The sequence below is a fragment of the Nerophis lumbriciformis genome, linkage group LG03 (assembly GCF_033978685.3).
Source record: "Nerophis lumbriciformis linkage group LG03, RoL_Nlum_v2.1, whole genome shotgun sequence".
Taxonomy (NCBI): domain Eukaryota; kingdom Metazoa; phylum Chordata; class Actinopteri; order Syngnathiformes; family Syngnathidae; genus Nerophis; species Nerophis lumbriciformis.
This window is the reverse complement of record NC_084550.2, coordinates 24,532,501-24,537,500: the sequence shown is the minus strand read 5'-3', so window position 1 is coordinate 24,537,500 and position 5,000 is coordinate 24,532,501. Positions and strand designations below refer to the sequence as shown.

The window sequence follows — 5,000 nt, the reverse complement described above, 5'->3', positions numbered from 1 at the left end:
CATTTTCTGTTGTTCGGCCTGACGACCTCGCACCCCATATATGCTTCTGCACACCCTTATGATACTTGCTGCTCCTTTTTCATGCCGGTTCCATGCCAAGTAAGTTTTTGTTTCTCAAGCCACAGTTAATGTTTTGTTTAATTGTTCATAGTTTCCGCCACTGTGCGTGCTTTTCATTTGTACTTTTTTGCTATAGTCTTTAGGTTTCATAGCTTATTCTCCGCCATTGTGCGCGCTTTTTGTTTGATCTTTTTTTAATAAATAAATCATGTACCTTGGTTCCCGTCTCGCCCGTGCCAACTTTCCGTTGCATCCCGGAAAAGCAAACTCCAAAGATCAAGTCCTGACAGTAGGTCGTCAGCAGACCCGCTTTTCCGCACCTAAGTTGGCCGAGTTGGACATTTTGGACGAGGCATCTTGGGCGGTCTTGTGCGCGATGGAGGATGAAACTCTGCGCTACTCCTCCGTGGAGTACAGAAACTTCATTTGGTCCCAGGACGACACAGCGTCACCTCAGCCGCGGAAGCGCCGCTCCAGACGAAGGACGTCAGGTAGAACTTCCGCGAGCCAGCAGGACACGCCGCTCCCACAAGCCCCTCCCTCTCCGGGCGGAAGCAAGCAGCAGCCAGCCCGGCTTCGCCCGGATGACGTCAAAAACCATGATTTTTTTTTTCTGAATTCTTTTTCTTTTGATTCCCCGCTCCCCAGGACTCAAGCCACACCCAAGACACAAAACAATTTTTTTTCACCCACTCAATCCCAGGCCCAAGAAAGACAATTTGGACAATTTAATGGGGAAGTTTCTGCCCTCCTCCGCCCACCCCTACAGAGAGTTCCAGACCGCAGGGAGCGCGTCTGGTATCCACCCCTTGAGGGGGGGGCTGGGTTCGGGAGCTGTGTTGGTGGGGTGGCTCGGCATCACCATGCCAAGCCACAGCCTCCCTCACGGCCGCCACCACCAGTCTACCGACCTGTCAAGCCACAGCCTCCAGCACGACCGCCCTCACCAGTCTACCGACCCGTCAAGCCACAGCCTCCAGCACGACTGCCCTCACCAGTCTTCCGACCTGCCAAGCCGCAACCCCCAGCTAGGCCACCTCCACCTGCACCAAGGCTAGCACCTGTCGCCGCACCAGCTCCACCACGCCAGGTTCCTCGCCAAGCTCCGGTACCAGCTCCACGACGCCAAGCTCCGGTACCAGCTCCACGACGCCAAGCTCCGGTACCAGCTCCACGACGCCAAGCTCCGGTACCAGCTCCACGACACCAAGCTCCGGTACCAGCTCCACGACGCCAAGCTCCGGAACCAGCTCCACGACGCCAAGGTCCGGTACCAGCTCCACGACGCCAAGCTCCGGTACCAGCTCGACGTCAAGACCAAGACACGCCATGCCCAGACCAAGACACGCCATGCCAAGACCAAGACACGCCATGCCAAGACCAAGACACGCCATGCCAAGACCAAGACACGCCAAGCCAAGACCAAGACCAAGACCCGCCAAACCAAGACCAAGACCAAGACCAAGACCCGCTAAGCCAAGACCAAGACCAAGACCAAGACACGCCATGCCAAGACCAAGACTCGCCATGCCAAGACCAAGACTCGCCATGCCAAGACCAAGACTCGCCATGCCAAGACCCGCCATGCCAAGACCAAGACTCGCCATGCCAAGACCAAGACTCGCCATGCCAAGACCAAGACCCGCCATGCAAAGACCAAGACCCGCCATGCCAAGACCAAGACCCGCCATGCCAAGACCAAGACCCGCCATGCCAAGACCAAGACCCGCCATGCCAAGACCAAGACCCGCCATGCCAAGATCAAGACCCGCCATGCCAAGATCAAGACCCGCCATGCCAAGACCCACACCAAGACCAAGACCCACGCCTAGACCAAGACCAAGACCCACGCCGAGCTTCGCCGCCGGACGCGCCACGCCGAGCTTCGCCGCCTGACTTGCCACGCCAAGCTGCCACGCCTGCCAAGTTGACGACGCGCCTGTCTCCTCGTCGGCCACGGATATGGCCGCTACCTGGTCGTCCGCCACGCCAAGTGCGCCCACCTCCCAGTCGGCCACGAATGTGGCCAATCCCTGGGCGCCCGCCTCGCCTGCTGCAGCGGCGTTCCACTCGCCGCCGCCACTTGACTTTGCCTCGGTGGATTCGGGGCCACTTGGGCTGGCGACCCACCGCCATGTCCCCCTCCCGCCCTCCCATGACTATTGATCTTTGGGGTTTTTTGGACATCTGGTATCTGTCCTTAAGGGAGGGGCTCTGTCATGTCTGTGTGATCAGGCTTTATTTTTGGACTTTTTGTGCAGTTTTGTTTTGTCACCATAGTTACCCATTAGTTTCACCTGTCATGTCACGCACCTGTTTTGAGTCACGCACCTGTTGTTAATCATGTCCATAAGTATTTAAGTTAATTCATTTTCGGTTGTTCGGCCTGACGACCTCGCACCCCATATATGCTTCTGCACACCCTTATGATCCTTGCTGCTCCTTTTTCATGCCGGTTCCAGGCCAAGTAAGTTTTTGTTTCTCAAGCCACAGTTAACCTCCTCCAACCTCAGAGGACAAAGCTACGAACTAAGCTCCCAGTATGTGGAACGCTCTCCCTGACCACCTGAGGGCACCACAGACTGTGGATGCTTTTAAAAAAGACTTAAAAACCCTTCTTTTAAAAAAAAAATAAAAAATAAAAAAAAAAGCCTTTTTATAGATATATGCATCCTAGTTTTAGCTATTAGGCTGTTCTAGTTTTTATTTTTTATTTTTTTTAATCTTTTTATTTATTTATTTTTTTTAATACACTGTAGCACTTTGAGGTTGTTTGCTCAATGTAAAGTGCTTTTTACAAATAAAATCTATTATTATCATTATCATATTAGATATATCGTCTATTCAGCAACATAATTTTATAATTTTATAGCTACTAGCGGACTTATTAAAACATTAAATTAATACGTTTTGGTGTTTTTAATTACTTTCCCCCACCCCTCATAAAATATCAAAATATTTCTTACATGAAAAAAAAACTTTAAGTATGCAGTTTTGAACGCACTTTTGGCGGTAAAAAAATTAAAAAATCAAAAGTGGTTTAATTGTAGGTGCACTGCGGTCCTGCTGCTGTAATGCCCATAAAAAGTGGCAGATGTCTCTGGTGTGTTTGAAAACCGAGCAAAACGGCACAAGTATGAGTGTGTAACGCGCATGTGCCCGTAAATGAGTGTCTCCATGGTGTATATATACACATACACACCAAAACTACATTAAAATAAGGCAGTCTGCACCAGTCGTCGATTCGCAGTCTTAGTAGATCTCACACATACATACATATATACATACATACATATGTGTTAGAGATGCGCGGATAGGCAATTATTTCATCCGCAACCGCATCAGAAAGTCGTCAACCATCCGCAATCCACCCGATCTAACATTTGATCAGGACCGCATCCGCCCACCATCCGCCCGCACCCGCCCGTTGTTATATATCTAATATAGACGATGCAAGGCATTAGTGAGGTTATAAAGCTTTTGCCTGTTAAAGAAAAGAGACTGATCCAATGCAGCATTCGCGTGCCACGCTGTCACGACCCAGACGCACACCAGTGCGCAATCATATGGGAGCCGCGCTGAGCGCACCTCCAAGCGCGTCTCGCTGCCGGCGACGGCCGGGTATATGGGCCCGACGCTCCAGCGCCATCCATTTTCAGGGCTAGTTGATTCGGCAGGTGGGTTGTTACACACTCCTTAGCGGGTTCCAACTTCCATGGCCACCGTCCTAGCTGCTGTCTATATCAAGCAGGGTGAGCCCCACCCCTTTCGTGAGCGCACTGCGCGCGGAGTGACCCCTGTTACGCGCCCCCGGCAACAGGGGTGGCGGGCAGGTAAGCTGCGCGCGCGGAGCCACGGGGGTGGCGGGCAGGTAAGCTGCTTACCTGCTGCGCGTGACGCCGGCCGCGGCGAAGGCGGACGAGGCGGGGTGTCGGTGCGGTGGGCGCGGTGATGACCCTGGACGTGCGTCGGGCCCTTCTCGCGGATCGCCTCAGCTACGGCTCCCGGTGGGGCCCTCTCGGGGGAAGGGGCCTCGGTCCCGGACCCCGGCGAGGCGTCGGGGGCCTTCTCCGCTCCGTAAAAGTGTCCATCTCTTTTTTTTTTTCTTCTGTTGTGGCATATGCAGCAGGTGCCTGCTCGTTTTTCGTATGTGGGTAACAACATTTAACTATGTATATATATTTCCGAATTGGTTTAACTGCCACCCGCCTGAATCTATTTAAAATCTAATTTTTTTAAATTTCAATCGCCCGACCCGACCCGCTGATAAAATCTAATTTTTTTAAATTTCATCCGCCCGATTCGCGGATAATCCGCGGACTCCGCGGTTGTGCCCGCAAACCGCGCATCTCTAATATGTGTATATACATTCATACATACATATGTGTACATACATACATACATATATATACACATATGTGTACATACATACATACATACGTGTATATACATACATACATGTGTATATACATACATATATATATATACATATATATATATGTGTGTGTGTATGTACAGTATATATATATATATATATATATATATATAAATATACACACATACATATACATGTGTGTGTATATATATATATATACACATATATATACACATACGCATAGATACGTGTATATATGTATGTGTATATATATGTATATATATATATATATATATATACACACATATATTTACACATACACATACATATGGGTATATATATGTAGGTATATATATACATATATATACACACACATTTGTGTGTATATATGTGTGTATATATATATATATATATATACACACACACATATATTTACACATACACATACATATGTGTGTATATATGTATGTATATATATACATATATATATACACTCATATGTGTGCATATATGTATGTATATATACACACATATAGACATACATATATACACATACATACAAACA

The 5,000-nt window shown here is 48.8% G+C and overlaps 1 protein-coding gene across 1 annotated transcript in view; it reads left to right on the top strand.

The window, feature by feature from the left end:
- Nucleotides 1-5,000, top strand: part of cdh24b (cadherin 24, type 2b) — a 576,558-nt gene that overhangs the window by 566,702 nt on the left and 4,856 nt on the right. The window lies entirely within an intron of this gene.